The sequence below is a fragment of the Triticum urartu genome, chromosome 7, assembly GCF_003073215.2.
Source record: "Triticum urartu cultivar G1812 chromosome 7, Tu2.1, whole genome shotgun sequence".
Taxonomy (NCBI): Eukaryota; Viridiplantae; Streptophyta; class Magnoliopsida; order Poales; family Poaceae; genus Triticum; species Triticum urartu.
In genome coordinates this window covers 9,135,958-9,155,686 of record NC_053028.1, presented here as the reverse complement: position 1 = coordinate 9,155,686, position 19,729 = coordinate 9,135,958, and the positions used below count along the sequence as shown (strand labels likewise).

The window sequence follows — 19,729 nt, the reverse complement described above, 5'->3', positions numbered from 1 at the left end:
TTACATGAAAGGAAGAAAAATACTTGGAGGGAGATAATTACAGTGAATCACTGGATATTTGCATGGAGATACCTAAGATTACTGGCACTATATGTGACCTACTTTTTGATTAGTAGTCAACAGCAGAAAATCGACAGACAACAAAAAATCAACCATTCCACTAAATTGACCAATGCAATCTACGGTCACATGTGGACCTAATAGATGAACTAACTGTGTTCTATATTACTGATTTATGGAGTAATCTGCAGTGGATTGGCAAAAAAGAACTACCAGAACTACCTCATTGCATTGAAAACTGCTCTTTGGAGCAGAAACATGGAGCTGTTGTAATTTGACGATCTCTACTCATACACAGATTACATATAAAGGAAAAAAAAGAAATAAGTGTATATTGGGTAAGACAATCAATTGGAAATGATGTGAACAAACCAGATACCTTTGTTGTATAACATTTAGTCCAAGTTAAACAAAAGTAAGCAAATAGTAGATAACACACTGACCGTTTCATAAAGTTGGTGCACACAATGATGGTGGAAAACTAGCATATAGTCGTTGAGCAGGATAGATGGGTTTGCTAAGCGCAGCAAACAACTCGACCTGCAATGTCTTCACGTCCACCGAGAAGTATCCGAACTTAGCTTCTCTTGTGAAGATGTGGTGTACAACGCTTCTATGGGTAGGTATCCCCCAGCTACATCAACCAGATTCGCACACTTTACTGACAAGGGCAACCGAATGATCTTCTCCAAGTGCCATTGGTTATTTCTCAAAATGGAATACCTGAGCCAATATGAGTCATCTTCGTCTTCGCCACCCTCATCACAGCATTGAGTCAGCATCCCGAGCATTCCTATTGCTGCCTCGACAATGAAAAAACCGTTCCCTCGTTGTTCAGGTGGGAGGTCCACAGCAGAGAACTCCATTGCGCGCACGCCAAACACAAGCAACTCGTTCCGGAAATACAAATGCCAATAGAAGCATCCGTGCACGAATTGACGTTTGGACAGCCCAGGCTGAGCGTCCTCAAATGAAGCAAGCGTAGCACCAGCACTCCATTGGTCATAAGTACGAACATGCCATTGTCCATCCAAAGAGGAGAAGACCAGAAGCAGCAGATTCACTCTGCATTGCGCCAAGCACACCACCCTAAATGATAAAGGGTCCTTCTCATCCTCGCCGGGAGCAAAGAACATCTCCAGACCGAGGAGATGCGGTCTACGGATCAGCACTTTCAGATCGTTGGGGACGGTGGGCAGCAGGACGTAATGGCGGTGCACGGGGTCGGACACTGCTGTTGTAATTATCTGTCCTGCAACTATATTCAAATTACTAGGAATTACTAATATTCGGAATACCTCATTATGGAATTATACATATATTTGTGCATGGAATTACTTTATCTGATTATCATGGAATTATCACTTGTTGGAATGTACTTAAGTTTTATATGCTTAAGGAAGCTGTTTGATTATCAGTGGAATACCAATATACTATTTATATTGGAAAGACTACTCGGGTACACTGATGATTGGAAGGAGCTAGATCGTATAATTAGTTACAGCCCTAATGTTGATCTACATAATTAGAGGAATTTACACTCTACTACGGCACGTTGCTCACAAACGCGTACTCCGGGGACATAACGGATAGAATCTGTTAACAGACAAATATGATCGTGGTTGGTAATTTCATCTAGACTCTATCCCGGAAACTAGTGAAAAACTAAAAATCTTATATCTGTATGAAAGGTAGACTCTTTGAAAAGATAGTATAAGAAGATCCCTATATCCTGACCTCGGATATGCAAATTGTAAGCGGCACGGATAAGCTTAAAGAAATAAGTGATAGACCATAAACCCTAAATTTCTAACATTGACATCTGAACTAGGCTGCTGATCTATGCCGCTGGCATGACTTGCTTAGCCGTGGCGAAGTCGCCTCCTTCCCGTCAATCTGTTCCAGTGTCACGTGCATCCGCTGCGGGATCGATCAAGTATAGTTTCCGCTCATGTCTGCCTTGATGGTTCGCTGCAATCTTCCGTAGCGGGATCGATCAAGTATCTGCCGATTGCCATGGGTGTTTCAGTGGCAGTCAACAGTCAACACCAAGTTAATCGCTGGAGGGTTTCACAGGGCTTCACCCAATCCGGGAAAAGATGAACAAATTGTTGTTTGGTGCATGGATCGACAAAGACTAGTACTAATCTGTCGTAGTACTCCGCTACAAGTTGCTGGCTGGTTCTTTCACGAATCTGGACGGGCGCATGATTGATAAGATGGAAGAACCTGGTGCTAGTTTTCAATGTTTTAAATAGCGGGTTATGGAAAATAGCGGTGGACTTCCAAAGAGCTATAGAGCGAGCTATAACGGGTTATTTATAAAATCGATCATTTAGCAACACCCTGTTGAAAAGTCTATAGCGGGCTATAACGAAACTATGGCCAGCTATTTAAAACTATGGTATCTACATGATCTCGTCGAGATCGGAATCGTGGTCGTTCTTGGAATTTCTTTTTTCCAGGATACAGGCAAGTTGTTAGTGAGGCGCGCGTGTCAACACGCAGGACCGCGCACACTAGTACTACCTTGGCGGCTGACTACTACTGCTTCCGTTGCTGCTGCTCGATGTCCAAGGCAGTGCATACCTAGCTGAGCCTTCACTGCTGCCGCTTGTACTTTGACTGTTTTTTTTTTGGCTGGTCGGAGGAATCTACATGGACGCCGCGCACCTGTGCACACATGCTGTCAAGGAGGGAATACTCTTGCATAGTTTAATTGATTTATTTATTATATCATTATTTAATGTTCTAACTTGTTTGGTTGCTAATCCATTACATGTAAGGGACCACAAGGAAAGTACATCTCCTTGGAAGAAATTTAGGAGGACTCTAAATCATGAATGCGTGGGAGGATTACACCAAGCAAATGATTTACGAAATTGCTATGGTGCAAATAATGTCCGAAAAATTACACATAACCTAGAAAGGGATCGATTTAAGAGAAGAACAAGTATTATTATTGAGCATCACTTGTTTGTGGAGGAAGATGAGAGTCACTCTGAGGACAAGGATTTTTTTCTTTTCATTCGTCGGTATGCCTAATGGTAATATTTGCACTACATTTATTTATTTGGGGCTATTTTTTTCAAGTATAAATGGATTTTGGCTATGTCTTATTGCTGGAATACAGTAGCAATTTTTATTGACATGCTAATAGTTCCAAAGGAAATTATATATATTTCTGTGCTTTGTCATTAATGCTAAATTTGAGGTACTTTGGATTGGAAATTATGCCATCAAACTCCTTTTGTGGAGGAAAACTATTATTGTTATAGGACATGTTATTTAACTTACGTGAGAAGGGATTTCATGTATTGCTCCGTCTTGGAATCTATTGATTATGACATACTATTTGGAAAAGGAAGAGTGGAAATATTGCTAAGTGGTTAACTTAGTGCATTTTTTTTGGATTTTCACACAATGATACATCTTTCTTGATGTCCATTGGAAGTTGGCAAACCAAATTGTTTATGTTTGGCAAAGATAACTCCATACGGAGGAATACCGACAATGGGAACACATGCTTGAAACCTTATTATCTACATCATCAATGACTTGGTCACATATCTTGGAACTAAATGAAGAGCCATCCATGCGTCCCGAGACGGAGCAGTGCAGATGACCAGTGAAGAGACCCCCTCCGTAAGAGAGGACTGGATGGCCGAGAGAATGGCCTGATCCCGAGCCACCCACGCATGATGCCCTGGATAGTACGGCGGTCGGCACGGCAGAGTGCCATCAACAAAACCCTCCAAGTAGCGATTGCGGAGAAGTTGTTGGAAATATGCCCTAGAGGCAATAATAAATTAGTTATTATTATATTTCCTTGTTCATAATAATCGTTTATTATCCATGCTAGAATTGTATTGATAGGAAACTCAGATACATGTGTGGATACATAGACAACACCATGTCCCTAGTAAGCCTCTAGTTGACTAGCTCGTTGATAAATAGATGGTTACGGTTTCCTGACCATGGACATTGGATGTCGTTGATGACGGGATCACATCATTAGGAGAATGATGTGATGGACAAGACCCAATCCTAAGCCTAGCACAAGATCGTGTAATTCGTATGCTAAAGCTTTTCTAATGTCAAGTATCATTTCCTTAGACCATGAGATTGTGCAACTTCCGGATAGCGTAGGAATGCTTTGGGTGTACCAAACGTCACAACGTAACTGGGTGGCTATAAAGGTGCACTGCGGGTATCTCCGAAAGTGTCTGTTGGGTTGGCACGAATCAAGACTGGGATTTGTCACTCCGTGTAACGGAGAGGTATCTCTGGGCCCACTCGGTAGGACATCGTCATAATGTGCACAATGTGACCAAGGAGTTGATCATGGGATGATGTGTTACGGAACGAGTAAAGAGACTTGCCGGTAACGAGATTGAACGAGGTATCGGGATACCGACGATCGAATCTCATGTATCACTTAGATGACTAGAGGGATGTCTATCTAAGTGGGAGTTCATTGAATAATTTGATCAGATGAACTTAATTATCATGAACATAGTCAAAAGCTCTTTGCAAATTATATCGTAGCTCACGCTTTGGTTCTACTATTTTAGATATGTTCCTAGAGAAAATTTAGTTGAGAGTTGACAGTAGCAATTATGCGGACTGGGTCCGTGAACTGAGGATTGTCCTCGTTGCCACATAGAAGGGCTATGTCCTTAATGCACCGCTCAGTGCGTTGAACCTCGAGCGTCGTCTGTAGATGTTGGGAAACATCTGACATACACATTTTGATGACTACGTGATAGTTCAGTGCGTAATACTAACAGTTTAGAATTGTGGCACCAAAGATGTTTTCGAAACATCGCAGAACATGAGATGTTCCAAAGACTGAAATTGGGATTTCATACTAGTCCCCACGTCAAGAGGTATGAGACCTCTGAAAAGTTTCTTAAGCCTGCAAACTAAGGGAGAAAAGGTCAATCGTTGAGCATGTGCTCAGATTGTCTGAGTACTAAAATCGCTTGAATCGAGTGGGAGTTAATCTTCCAGATGAAATAGTGATGATTCTCCATAGTCGGTGCCACCAAGCTATTGGAGCTTCGTGATGAACTATAACATATCAGGGATAGACATGATGATCCTTGAGCAACTCGCGATGTTTGACACCGCAAAAGTAGAAATCAAGTAGGAGCATCAATTGTTGATGGTTAAACCACTAGTTTCAAGAAGGGCAAGGGAAAGAATGGATACTTCATGAGACGGCAAATCAGTTGCTGCTCTAGTGAAGAAACCCAAGGTTGAACCAAACCAGAGACTAAGTGCTTCTGTAATGAGGGAACGGTCATTGAAGCAGAACTACCCTAGATACTTGGTAGATGAGAAGGCTGGCAAGGTCGACAGAAGTATTTTGGAAATATGTTAATATTAATGTGTACTTTACTAGTACTCCTGGTAGCACCAGGGTATTAAAATACCGGTTCAGTTGCCAAGTGTTAGTAACTCGAAATAAAAGGCTACGGAATAAACGGAGACTAGCTGAAGATGAGATGACGATATGTGTTGGAAGTGTTTCCAAGGTTGATGTGATCAAGCATCGCATGCTCCCTCTACCATCGAGATTGGTGTTAAACCTAAATAATTGTTATTTGGTGTTTGCGTTGAGCATAGACATGATTGGATTATGTTTATCACAATACGGTTATTCATTTAAAGAGAATAATGGTTACTCTGTTTATTTGAATAATACCTTCAATGGTCTTGGACCTAAAATGAATGGTTTATTGAATCTCGATCGTAGTGATACACATGTTCATGCCAAAAGATATAAGATAGTAATGATAGTACCACATACTTGTGGCACTGCCATTTAAGTCATGTTGGTATAAAACGCATGAAGAAGCTCCATGTTGATGGATCTTTGGACTCACTCATTTTTTAAAGATTGAGACATGCGAACCATGTCTATTGGTAGATATGCATGAAGAAACTCCATACAGATGGATCATTTGGACTCACTTCATTTTGAATCACTTAAGACATGCAAATCATACCACATGGGCAAGATGACTGAAAGGCCTCGTTTTCAGTAAGATAGAACAAGAAAGCAACTTGTTGGAAGCAATACATTTTGGTGTGTGCAGTCCAATGAGTGCGGAGGCACGCAGTGGATATCGTTATGTTCTTACTTCACAGATGATTTGAGTAGATACTGAGTATATTTACTAGATGAAACACAAGTCTGAATTATTGAAAGGTTTAAGTAATTTCAGAGTGAAGTTGAAGATCGTCGTGACAAGATGATAAAATATCTATGATACGATCATAGAGATGAATATATGAGTTACGAGTTTGGCACACAATTAAGACATTGTGGAAATTGTTTCACAACTAATACCGCCTAGATGTTGGAAATATGCCCTAGAGGCAATAATAAAAGGATTATTATTATATTTCCTTGTTCATGATAATTGTCTTTTATTCATGCTATAATTGTGTTATCCGGAAATCGTAATACATGTGTGAATACACAGACACCAACATGTCCCTAGTAAGCCTCTAGTTGACTAGCTCGTTGATCAACAGATAGTCATGGTTTCCTGACTATGGACATTGGATGTCATTGATAACGAGATCACATCATTAGGAGAATGATGTGATGGACAAGACCCAATCCTAAACATAGCACAAGATCGTATAGTTCGTTTGCTAGAGTTTTTCCAATGTTCAAGTATCTTCCTTAGACCATGAGATCGTGTAACTCCCGGATACCGTAGGAGTGCTTTGGGTGTACCAAACGTCACAACGTAACTGGGTGACTATAAAGGTATACTACGGGTATCTCCGAAAGTGTCTGTTGGGTTGACACGGATCAAGACTGGGATTTGTCACTCCGTATGACGGAGAGGTATCTCTGGGCCCACTCGGTAATGCATCATCATAATGAGCTCAAAGTGACCAAGTGTTGGTCACGGGATCATGCATTACGGTACGAGTAAAGTGACTTGCCGGTAACGAGATTGAACGATATTGGGATACCGACGATCGAATCTCGGGCAAGTAACGTACCGATTGACAAAGGGAATTGTATACGGGGTTGATTGAATCCTCGACATCGTGGTTCATCCGATGAGATCATCGAGGAGCATGTGGGAGCCAACATGGGTATCCAGATCCCGCTGTTGGTTATTGACCGGAGAGCGTCTCGGTCATGTCTACATGTCTCCCGAACCCGTAGGGTCTACACACTTAAGGTTCGGTGACGCTAGGGTTGTAGAGATAGTATATGCAGTAACCCGAAAGTTGTTCGGAGTCCCGGATGAGATCCCACGTCACGAGGAGTTCCGGAATGGTCCGGAGGTAAAATTATATATGAAGTTGTCATACGGTCACCGGAAAGGTTCGGGGGCATATCGGTATTGTACCGGGGCCACCGGAGGGGTTCCGGGGGTCCACCGGGAGGGGCCACCTCTCCCGGAGGGCCTTATGGGCTGTATGAGGAAGGGATCCAGCCCAAAGTGGGCTGGGGCGCCACTCCCCCTAGGGCCCATGCGCCTAGGGTTGGGGGAAACCCTGAAGGGGGCGCCCCCCTTGCTTGGGGGGCAAGCCCCCTCCCCTTGGCCGCCGCCCCCCTCTAGATCTCATCTAGAGGGGCCGGCCCCCCTTCTCCCTTCCCTTATAAATAGAGGGGCGAGGGGAGGGCTGCTAGCGACATCCAAGGTGCAGCCCCTCCCCTCCCCAACACCTCTCCCCCTCCGTCACGAGCTTGGCGAAGCCCTGCCGGAGTACTGCTGCTCCACCACCACCACGCCATCGTGCTGCTGTTGGAGCCATCTTCATCAACCTCTCCTTCCCCCTTGCTGGATCAAGAAGGAGGAGACGTCACGCTGACCGTAAGTGTGTTGAACGCGGAGGTGCCGTCCGTTCGGCGCTAGGATCTCCGGTGATTTGGATCACGTCGAGTACGACTCCCTCATCCCCGTTCTTTGAATGCTTCCGCTCGCGATCTACAAAGGTATGTAGATGCAATCTGAATACTCATTGCTAGATGAACTCATAGATGGATCTTAGTGAAACTGTAGGAAAATTTTTGTTTTCTACAACGTTCCCCAACAGTGGCATCATGAGCTAGGTCTATGCGTAGTTCTCTTTGCACGAGTAGAACACAATTTGTTGTGGGCATTGATGTTGTCAACTTTCTTGCCGATACTAGCTTATTTTGCTTCAGCAGTATTGTGGGATGAAGCGGCCCGGACCAACCTTACACGTACGCTTACGTGAGACCGGTTCCACCGACTGACATGCACTAGTTGCATAAGGTGGCTGGCGGGTGTCTGTCTCTCCCACTTTAGTTGGAGCGGATTCGATGAAAAGGGTCCTTATGAAGGGTAAATAGAAGTTGACAAATCACGTTGTGGCTTTCACGTAGGTAAGAAAACGTTCTTGCTAGAACCCTATTGCAGCCACGTAAAAACTTGCAACAACAATTAGAGGACGTCGAACTTGTTTTTGCAGCAAGTGTTTTGTGATGTGATATGGCCAAAGCTGTGATGAATGATGAATGACGTATATGTGATGTATGAGATGTTCATGCTATTGTAATAGGAATCACGACTTGCATGTCGATGAGTATGACAACCGGCAGGAGCTATAGGAGTTGTCTTTATTTTTGTATGACCTGCGTGTCATTGAGAAACGCCATGTAAATTACTTTACTTTATTGCTAAACGTGTTAGCCATAGTAGTAGAAGTAATAGTTGGCGAGCAACTTCATGGAGACACGATGATGGAGATCATGATGATGGTGATCATAGTGTCATGTCGGTGACAAGATGATCATGGAGCCCCAAGATGGAGATCAAAGGAGCTATGTGATATTGGCCATATCATGTCACTATTATTATTTGATTGCATGTGATGTTTATCATGTTTTTGCATCTTGTTACTTAGAACGACGGTAGTAAATAAGATGATCCCTCATAATAATTTCAAGAAAGTGTTCCCCCTAACTGTGCACCGTTGCGACAGTTCGTTGTTTCGAAGCACCACGTGATGATCGGATGTGATAGATTCCAACGTTCACATACAACGGGTGTAAGACAGATTTACACATGCAAACACTTATGTTGACTTGACGAGCCTAGCATGTACAGACATGGCCTCGGAACACAGAAGACCGAAATGTCGAGCATGAGTCGTATAGAAGATACGATCAACATGAAGATGTTCACCGATGTTGACTAGTCCGTCTCACGTGATGATCGGACACGGCCTAGTTAACTCGGATCATGTTATACTTAGATGACTGGAGGGATGTCTATCTAAGTGGGAGTTCATTATATAATTTGATTAGATGAACTTAATTATCATGAACTTAGTCTAAAATATTTACAATATGTCTTGTAGATCAAATGGCCAATGTTGTCCTCAACTTCAACGCTTTCCTAGAGAAAACCAAGCTGAAAGACGATGGCAGCAACTATACGGACTGGGTCCGGAACCTGAGGATCATCCTCATAGCTGCCAAGAAAGATTATGTCCTAGAAGCACCGCTAGGTGACGCACCCGTCCCACAGAACCAAGACGTTATGAACGCTTGGCAGACACGTGCTGATGACTACTCCCTCGTTCAGTGCGGCATGCTTTACAGCTTAGAACCGGGGCTCCAAAAGCGTTTTGAGAGACACGGAGCATATGAGATGTTCGAAGAGCTGAAAATGGTTTTTCAAGCTCATGCCCGGGTCGAGAGATATGAAGTCTCCGACAAGTTCTTCAGCTGTAAGATGGAGGAAAATAGTTCTGTCAGTGAGCACATACTCACTATGTCTGGATTATATAACCGCTTAACTCAGCTGGGAGTTAATCTCCCGGATGACGCGGTCATTGACAGAATCCTTCAGTCGCTTCCACCGAGCTACAAGAGCTTTGTGATGAACTTCAATATGCAGGGGATGGAAAAGACCATTCCTGAGGTATTTTCAATGCTGAAATCAGCAGAGGTAGAAGTCAAAAAGGAATATCAAGTGTTGATGGTCAATAAAACCACTAAGTTCAAGAAAGGCAAGGGTAAAAAGAACTTCAAGAAGGACGGCAAGGGAGTTGCCGCGCCCGGTAAGCAAGCTGCCGGGAAGAAGCCAAAGAATGGACCCAAGCCCGAGACTGAGTGCTTTTATTGCAAGGGAAGTGGTCACTGGAAGCGGAACTGCCCCAAATACTTAGCGGACAAGAAGGCCGGCAACACAAAAGGTATATGTGATATACATGTAATTGATGTGTACCTTACCAGTATTCGTAGTAGCTCCTGGATATTTGATACCGGTGCGGTTGCTCACATTTGTAACTCAAAGCAGGAGCTGCGGAATAAGCGGAGACTGGCGAAGGACGAGGTGACGATGCGCGTCGGGAATGGTTCCAAGGTCGATGTGATCGCCGTCGGCACGCTACCTCTACATTTACCTACGGGGTTAGTTTTAAACCTCAATAATTGTTATTTAGTACCAGCTTTGAGCATGAACATTGTATCAGGATCTCGTTTAATTCGAGATGGCTACTCATTTAAATCCGAGAATAATGGTTGTTCTATTTATATGAGAGATATGTTTTATGGTCATGCTCCTATGGTGAATGGTTTATTCTTAATGAATCTCGAGCGTAATGCTACACATATTCATAGTGTGAATACCAAAAGATGTAAGGTTGATAATGATAGTCCCACATACTTGTGGCACTGCCGCCTTGGTCACATAGGTGTCAAACGCATGAAGAAGCTCCATGCAGATGGACTTTCAGAGTCTCTTGATTACGAATCATTTGACACGTGCGAACCATGCCTCATGGGAAAAATGACCAAGACTCCGTTCTCATGAACAATGGAGCGAGCAACCAACTTATTGGAAATCATACATACTGATGTGTGCGGTCCAATGAGTGTTGAGGCTTGTGGTGGCTATCGTTATGTTCTCACCCTCACTGATGACTTGAGTAGATATGGGTATGTCTACTTAATGAAACACAAGTCTGAAACCTTTGAAAAGTTCAAGGAATTTCAGAGTGAGGTTGAGAATCAACGTGACAGAAAAATCAAGTTTTTGCGATCAGATCGTGGAGGAGAATACTTGAGTCACGAATTTGGCACACACTTAAGAAAATGTGGAATAGTTTCACAACTCACGCTGCCTGGAACACCTCAGCGTAATGGTGTGTCCGAACATCATAATCGCACTCTATTGGATATGGTGCGATCTATGATGTCTCTTACCGATTTACCGCTGTCATTTTGGGGCTATGCTTTAGAGACTGCCGCATTCACTTTAAATAGGGCTCTGTCGAAATCCGTTGAGACGACACCGTATGAATTATGGTTTGGGAAGAAACCTAAGCTGTCGTTTCTAAAAGTTTGGGGATGCGATGCTTATGTCAAGAAACTTCAACCTGAAAAGCTCGAACCCAAGTCGGAAAAATGCATCTTCATAGGATACCCTAAAGAAGCTATTGGGTATACCTTCTACCTCAGATCCGAAGGTAAGATCTTTGTTGCCAAGAATGGATCCTTTCTAGGGAAAGAGTTTCTCTCGAAAGAAATAAGTGGGAGGAAAGTAGAACTTGATGAAGTATTACCTCTTGAACCGGTAAGTAGCGCAGCTCAAGAAAATGTTCCTGAGGTGCTTGAACCGACTAGAGAGGAAGTTAATGATGATGATCATGAAACTTCAGATCAAGTTGCTACTGAACTTCGTAGGTCCACAAGGACACGTTCCGCACCAGAGTGGTACGGCAACCCTGTCTAAGAAATCATGTTGTTGGACAACGGTGAACCTTCGAACTATGAAGAAGCGATGGCGGGCCCGGATTCCGACAAATGGCTGGAAGCCATGAAATCCGAGATAGGATCCATGTATGAAAATGAAGTATGGACTTTGACTGACTTGCCCGATGATCGGCGAGCCATAGAAAATAAATGGATCTTTAAGAAGAAGACAGACACGGATGGTAATGTGACCATCTATAAAGCTAGGCTTGTCGCTAAGGGTTATCGACAAGTTCAAGGGGTTGACTACGATGAGACATTCTCTCCCGTAGCAAAGCTGAAGTCCGTCCGAATCATGTTAGCAATTGCCGCATACTATGATTATGAGATATGGCAAATGGACGTCAAAACGGCATTCCTTAACGGTTATCTTAAGGAAGAACTGTATATGATGTAGCTGGAAGGTTTTGTCGATCCTAAGAATGCTGACAAGGTGTGCAAGCTCCAACGCTCGATTTATGGGCTGGTGCAAGCATCTCGGAGTTGGAACATTCGCTTTGATGAGATGATCAAAGCGTTTGGGTTTATGCAGACTTATGGAGAAGCCTGCGTTTGCAAGAAAGTGAGTGGGAGCTCTGTAGCATTTCTCATATTATATGTAGATGACATACTTTTGATGGGAAATGATATAGAGCTTTTGGACAGCATTAAGGCCTACTTGAATAAGAGTTTTTCAATGAAGGACCTTGGACAAGGTGCTTATATATTAGGCATCAAGATCTATAGAGATAGATCAAGACGCCTCATAGGTCTTTCACAAAGCACATACCTTGATAAGATATTGAAGAAGTTCAATATGGATCAGTCTAAGAAGGGGTTCTTGCCTGTGTTGCAAGGTGTGAAATTGAGCTCAGCTCAATGTCCGACCACGGCAGAAGATATAGAAGAGATGAGTGTCATCCCCTATGCCTCAGCCATAAGTTCTATTATGTATGCCATGCTGTGTACCAGACCTGATGTAAACCTTGCCGTAAGTTTGGTAGGTAGGTACCAAAGTAATCCCGGCAAGGAACACTGGACAGCGGTCAAGAATATCCTGAAGTACCTGAAAAGGACTAAGGAAATATTTCTCGTTTATGGAGGTGACGAAGAGCTCGTCGTAAAGGGTTACGTCGACGCTAGCTTCGACACAGATCTGGATGACTCTAAGTCACAAACCGGATACGTGTATATTTTGAATGGTGGGGCAGTAAGCTGGTGCAGTTGCAAGCAGAGCATCGTGGTGGGATCTACATGTGAAGCGGAGTACATGGCAGCCTCGGAGGCAGCGCATGAGGCAATTTGGGTGAAGGAGTTCATCACCGACCTAGGAGTCATACCCAATGTTTCGGGGCCGATCAAACTCTTCTGTGACAACACTGGAGCTATTGCACTTGCCAAGGAGCCCAGGTTTCACAAGAAGACCAGGCACATCAAGCGTTGCTTCAACTCCATTCGTGAAAATGTTCAAGATGGAGACATAGATATTTGTAAAGTACATACGGACCTGAATGTAGCAGATCCGTTGACTAAACCTCTCCCTAGAGCAAAACATGATCAACACCAGAATTCCATGGGTGTTCAATTCATCACAATGTAACTAGATTATTGACTCTAGTGCAAGTGGGAGACTGTTGGAAATATGCCCTAGAGGCAATAATAAAAGGATTATTATTATATTTCCTTGTTCATGATAATTGTCTTTTATTCATGCTATAATTGTGTTATCTGGAAATTGTAATACATGTGTGAATACACAGACACCAACATGTCCCTAGTAAGCCTCTAGTTGACTAGCTCGTTGATCAACAGATAGTCATGGTTTCCTGACTATGGACATTGGATGTCATTGATAACGAGATCACATCATTAGGAGAATGATGTGATGGACAAGACCCAATCCTAAACATAGCACAAGATCGTATAGTTCGTTTGCTAGAGTTTTTCCAATGTCAAGTATCTTTTCCTTAGACCATGAGATCGTGTAACTCCCGGATACCGTAGGAGTGCTTTGGGTGTACCAAACGTCACAACGTAACTGGGTGACTATAAAGGTATACTACGGGTATCTCTGAAAGTGTCTATTGGGTTGACACGGATCAAGACTGGGATTTGTCACTCCGTATGACGGAGAGGTATCTCTGGGCCCACTCGGTAATGCATCATCATAATGAGCTCAAAGTGACCAAGTGTTTGGTCACGGGATCATGCATTACGGTACGAGTAAAGTGACTTGCCGGTAACGAGATTGAACGAGGTATTGGGATACCGACGATCGAATCTCGGGCAAGTAACGTACCGATTGACAAAGGGAATTGGATACGGGGTTGATTGAATCCTCGACATCGTGGTTCATCTGATGAGATCATCGAGGAGCATGTGGGAGCCAACATGGGTATCCAGATCCCGCTGTTGGTTATTGACCGGAGAGTCGTCTCGGTCATGTCTGCATGTCTCCCGAACCCGCAGGGTCTACACACTTAAGGTTCGGTGACGCTAGGGTTGTAGAGATATGTATATGCAGTAACCCGAAAGTTGTTCGGAGTCCCGGATGAGATCCCGGACGTCACGAGGAGTTCCGGAATGGTCCGGAGGTAAAGATTTATATATGGGAAGTTGTCATACGGTCACCGGAAAGGTTCGGGGGCATATCGGTATTGTACCGGGGCCACCGGAGGGGTTCCGGGGGTCCACCGGGAGGGGCCACCTCTCCCGGAGGGCCTTATGGGCTGTATGAGGAAGGGATCCAGCCCAAAGTGGGCTGGGGCGCCACTCCCCCTAGGGCCCATGCGCCTAGGGTTGGGGGAAACCCTGAAGGGGGGCGCCCCCCTTGCTTGGGGGGCAAGCCCCCTCCCCTTGGCCGCCGCCCCCCTCTAGATCTCATCTAGAGGGGCCGGCCCCCCTTCTCCCTTCCCTTATAAATAGAGGGGCGAGGGGAGGGCTGCTAGAGACATCCAAGGCGCAGCCCCTCCCCTCCCCAACACCTCTCCTCCTCCGTCACGAGCTTGGCGAAGCCCTGCCGGAGTACTGCTGCTCCACCACCACCACGCCGTCGTGCTGCTGCTGGAGCCATCTTCATCAACCTCTCCTTCCCCTTGCTTGATCAAGAAGGAGGAGACGTCACGCTGACCGTACGTGTGTTGAACGCGGAGGTGCCGTCCGTTCGGCGCTAGGATCTCCGGTGATTTGGATCACGTCGAGTACGACTCCCTCATCCCCGTTCTTTGAACGCTACCCCTCGCGATCTACAAAGGTATGTAGATGCAATATGAATACTCGTTGCTAGATGAACTCATAGATGGATCTTGGTGAAACCGTAGGAAAATTTTTGTTTTCTGCAACGTTCCCCAACACTGGACCACCATATTGTGATGGTGTGTCTGAACATCACAACTGCACCCTATTGGACATGGTGCATACCATGATGTCTCTTATCGAATTTCCACTATCGTTTATGGGTTAGGCATTAGGGAGAACGCACTCACTTTAAATAGGGCACCACACAATTCTGTTGAGACGACACAGTGCGAACTATGGTTTAGAGAAACCTAAGCTGTCGTTTCTTGAAAGTTTGGGGATGCGATGCTTATGTGAAAAGGTTTGAGGCTGATAAACTCGAATCCAAAGAGGATAAATTCATCTTCATAGAATACCCAAAATAGTTGGGTATACCTCCTATTTCAGATCCGGAAGCAAAATTGATTGTTTCTAGAGGAAAAGTTTCTCTCGAAAGAACTAAGTGGGAGGATGATGGAGGCTTGATGAGGTTATTGAACCGTCACTTCAACTAGTATGTAGCAGGGCACAGGAAGTTGTTCATGTGGCACCTACACCAATTGAAGTGGAAGCTTATGATAGTGATCATGAAACTTCGGATCAAGTCACTACCAAACCTCATAGGTCGACAAGGATGCATACTACTTCAGAGTGGTACGTAATCCTGTCTTGGAAGTCATGTTGCTAGACAACAATGAACCTACGAGCTATGGAGAAGCGATGGTGGGCCCGGATTCTGACGAATGGCTCGAGGCCATAAAATCCGAGAGAGGATCCATGTATAAAACAAAGTATAGACTTTGAAAAGAACTACTTGATGGTCTTAAGGCTGTTGGGTGCAGATGGATTTTAAAAGGAAGACGGACAATGATGGTAAGTGTCACCATTAAGAAATCTCGACTTGTCGTTAAGATGTTTCCCGACATGTTCAAGGAGTTGACTACGATGAGACTTTCTCACTCATAGCGATGCTAAGAGTCTGTTGGAACTATGTTAGCAGTTACTGCATTATTTATGAAATCTTGCAGATAGGATGTCAAAACATTGTTTCCTCGATGATTTTCTTGAGGAAAGGTTGTATGTGATACAACTAGAAGGTTTTGTCAATCCTGAAAGATGCTAACAAGTATGCAAAGCTCCAGCAATCCTTCTAAGGACTAGAGTAAGCATCTCGGAATTGGAATGTACGCTTTGATGAGATGATCAAAGATTTTGGGTTTATACAATGTTTATGAGGAACTTGTATTTCCAAAGAAGTGAGTGGGAGCACTATAGAATTTTTTGATGAGTATATGTTGTTAACATATTGTTGATCAGAAATGATGTAGAATTTCTAGAAAGCATACAGGGTTATTTGAAAAGTGGTTTTTAATGGAAAACCTGGATTAAGCTACTTGAACATTGAGCATCAAGATCTATAAGGATAGATCAAAATCGCTTAATAGTATTTTTAAACGAACACATACCATGACAAAATTTTAAAGGAGTTCCAAATAGATCGGCAAAGAAGGAGTTCTTGGCTGTGTTAGAAGGTATGAGTATTGAGTAAAACTCAAGACCTGACCACGGCAGAATAGAGAGAAAGGACGAAGGTTGTCCCCTACGCTTTAGACGTAGGCTCTAAAGTATGCAATGTTGTGTACCGCACCTGAAGCATGCTAAGCCTTGAGTCAGTCAAGGGGTACAAGTGTGATCTAGGAATGGATCACAGGACAACGGTCAAGGTTATCCTTAGTAACTAGTGGATTAAGGAATTTTCTCGATTATGGAGGTGGTAAAAGAGTTCGTCGTAAAGGGTTACGCCGATGCAATCTTTGACACTAATCTGGATGATTCTGAGTAGTAAACTAGATTCGTATAGTAGAACAGTTATTTGGAATAGCTCCAAAAGGAGCGTGGTAGCTGCATCTACAAGATGACATAGAGATTTGTAAAGCACACACGGATCTGAAAGGTTCAGACCCGTTGACTATAACATCTCTCACAAGCATAACATGATCAAACCCAGAACTCATTGAGTGTTAATCACATGGTAATGTGAACTAGATTATTGACTCTAGTAAACTCTTTGGGTGTTAGTCACATGGGGATGTGACCTTGAGTGTTAATCACATAGCAATGTGAACTGGATTATTGACTCTAGTGCAAGTGGGAGACTGTTGGAAATATGCCCTAGAGGCAATAATAAATTAGTTATTATTATATTTCCTTGTTCATAATAATCGTTTATTATCCATGCTAGAATTGTATTGATAGGAAACTCAGATACATGTGTGGATACATAGACAACACCATGTCCCTAGTAAGCCTCTAGTTGACTAGCTCGTTGATAAATAGATGGTTATGGTTTCCTGACCATGGACATTGGATGTCGTTGATGACGGGATCACATCATTAGGAGAATGATGTGATGGACAAGACCCAATCCTAAGCCTAGCACAAGATCGTGTAGTTCGTATGCTAAAGCTTTTCTAATGTCAAGTGTCATTTCCTTAGACCATGAGATTGTGCAACTTCCGGATACCGTAGGAATGCTTTGGGTGTACCAAACGTCACAACGTAACTGGGTGGCTATCAAGGTGCACTGCGGGCATATCCGAAAGTGTCTGTTGGGTTGGCACGAATCGAGACTGGGATTTGTCACTCCGTGTAATGGAGAGGTATCTCTGGGCCCACTCGGTAGGACATCATCATAATGTGCACAATGTGACCAAGGAGTTGATCACGGGATGATGTGTTACGGAATGAGTAAAGAGACTTGCCGGTAACGAGATTGAACGAGGTATCGGGATACCGACGATCGAATCTCGGGCAAGTATCGTACCGATAGACAAAGGGAATTGTGTATGGGATTGATTAAATCCTCAACATCGTGGTTCATCCGATGAGATCATCGTGGAACATGTGGGAGCCAACATGGGTATCCAGATCCCACTGTTGGTTATTGACCAGAGAGTCGTCTCGGTCATGTCTGTGTGTCTCCCGAACCCGTAGGGTCTACACACTTAAGGTTCGGTGACGCTAGGGTTGTAGATATATTAGTATGCGGTAACCCGAAAGTTGTTCGGAGTCCCAGATGAGATCCCGAATGTCACGAGGAGTTCCAGAATGGTCCGGGGGTGAAGATTTATATGTAGGAAGTCCAGTTTCGGCCATCGGGAAAGTTTCGGGGGTAATCGGTATTGTACCGGGACCACCGGAAGGGTCCCGGGGTCCAACGGGTGGGGCCACCTATCCCGGAGGGCCCCATGGGCTGAAGTGGGAGGGGAACCAGCCCCTGGTGGGCTGGTGCGCCCCCCATGGGCCTCCCCCTGCGCCTAGGGTTGGAAACCCTCGGGGTGGGGGCGCCCCACCTGACTTGGGGGGCAAGTCCCCCCCCTTGGCCGCCGCCCCCCTTGGAGATTGGATCTCCTAGGGCCGGCGCCCCCCCTAGGGGTCCTATATATAGTGGGGGGAGGGAGGGCAGCCACACCCAAGTCCCTGGCGCCTCCCTCTCCCTCCATGACACCTCTCCCTCTTGTTGGTGCTTGGCGAAACCCTGCCGAGATCCCGCTGCTTCCACCACCACGCCGTCGTGCTGCTGGATCTCCATCAACCTCTCCTCTCCCCTTGCTGGATCAAGAAGGAGGAGACATCTCTCCGTTTCGTACATGTATTGAACGCGGAGGTGCCGTCTGTTCGGCGCTAGGATCATCAGTGATTTGGATCACGACGAGTACGACTCTATCAACCCCGTTCTCTTGAACGCTTCCGCTTAGGGATCTTCAAGGGTATGAAGATGCACTCCCTCTCTCTCATTTCTAGTATCTCCTAGATTGATCTTGGTGACATGTAGAAAAAATTTGAATTATTGCTACGTTTCCCAACAGAAGTGGAAAGACCTGAGCACGTCATGATAGTTAGTTATCCGTTGTCAGCTGGGAAGAAGGGGCAGCGGGGACATAGGGCGACTGTAGCGCAGACGAAGTCGGCCACGGACTGGCCAGGGCAGCGCCGTAGGAGCCAGCCGCCAGCGGCTGCTGCGAGTGCGGGACACTGCCATGAGTAGGGCCCGCTAACAGGTGCTGCTGGACCTCGCCATGGCCCTACTGTGGGACGTCGTCGTGGCCTTGCTGTGGGTGCGGGACGCCGCCATGGCCCTGTCGCGGGACATCGCCATGGCCTAGCTGCGGGACGTGGCCGTGGGCCGGATGCAGATTCAGAACTCTGCCCGGGTGATGCAGGAGGCCGCTCGATGCAAGGCTCGGGTGATGCTAGACACCGCTGTGGGGCGCGCCATAGAGCGGCTGGGTGAGGGAGTCCTGGACTAAGGGGTCCTCGGGCGTCTGGCCTGTTGGACATGGGCCAGACTAATGGGCTATGAAGATACAAAGATCGAAGACTCTACCCATGTCCGGATGGGACTCTTCTTGGCGTGGAAGGCAAGCTTGGCGACCAAATATGAAGATTCCTTTCTCTGTAACCGACTTTGTGTAACCCTAGTCCCCTCCGGTGTCTATATAAACCGGAGGGTTTAATCCGGAAAGAGATATAGTCATACAGGCTAGACTTCTAGGATTTAGCCATTACGATCTCGTGGTAGATCAACTATTGTAATACTCATATTCATCAAGATCAATCAAGCAGGAAGTAGGGTATTACCTCCAT

General features: G+C 44.9%; 1 pseudogene; it reads right to left on the bottom strand.

Moving 5' to 3' along the window:
- Positions 1–507: 507 nt before the first annotated feature.
- LOC125518076 lies at positions 508–19,241 on the bottom strand (annotated as a pseudogene).
- Between the last annotated feature and the right edge of the window lie 488 nt (positions 19,242–19,729).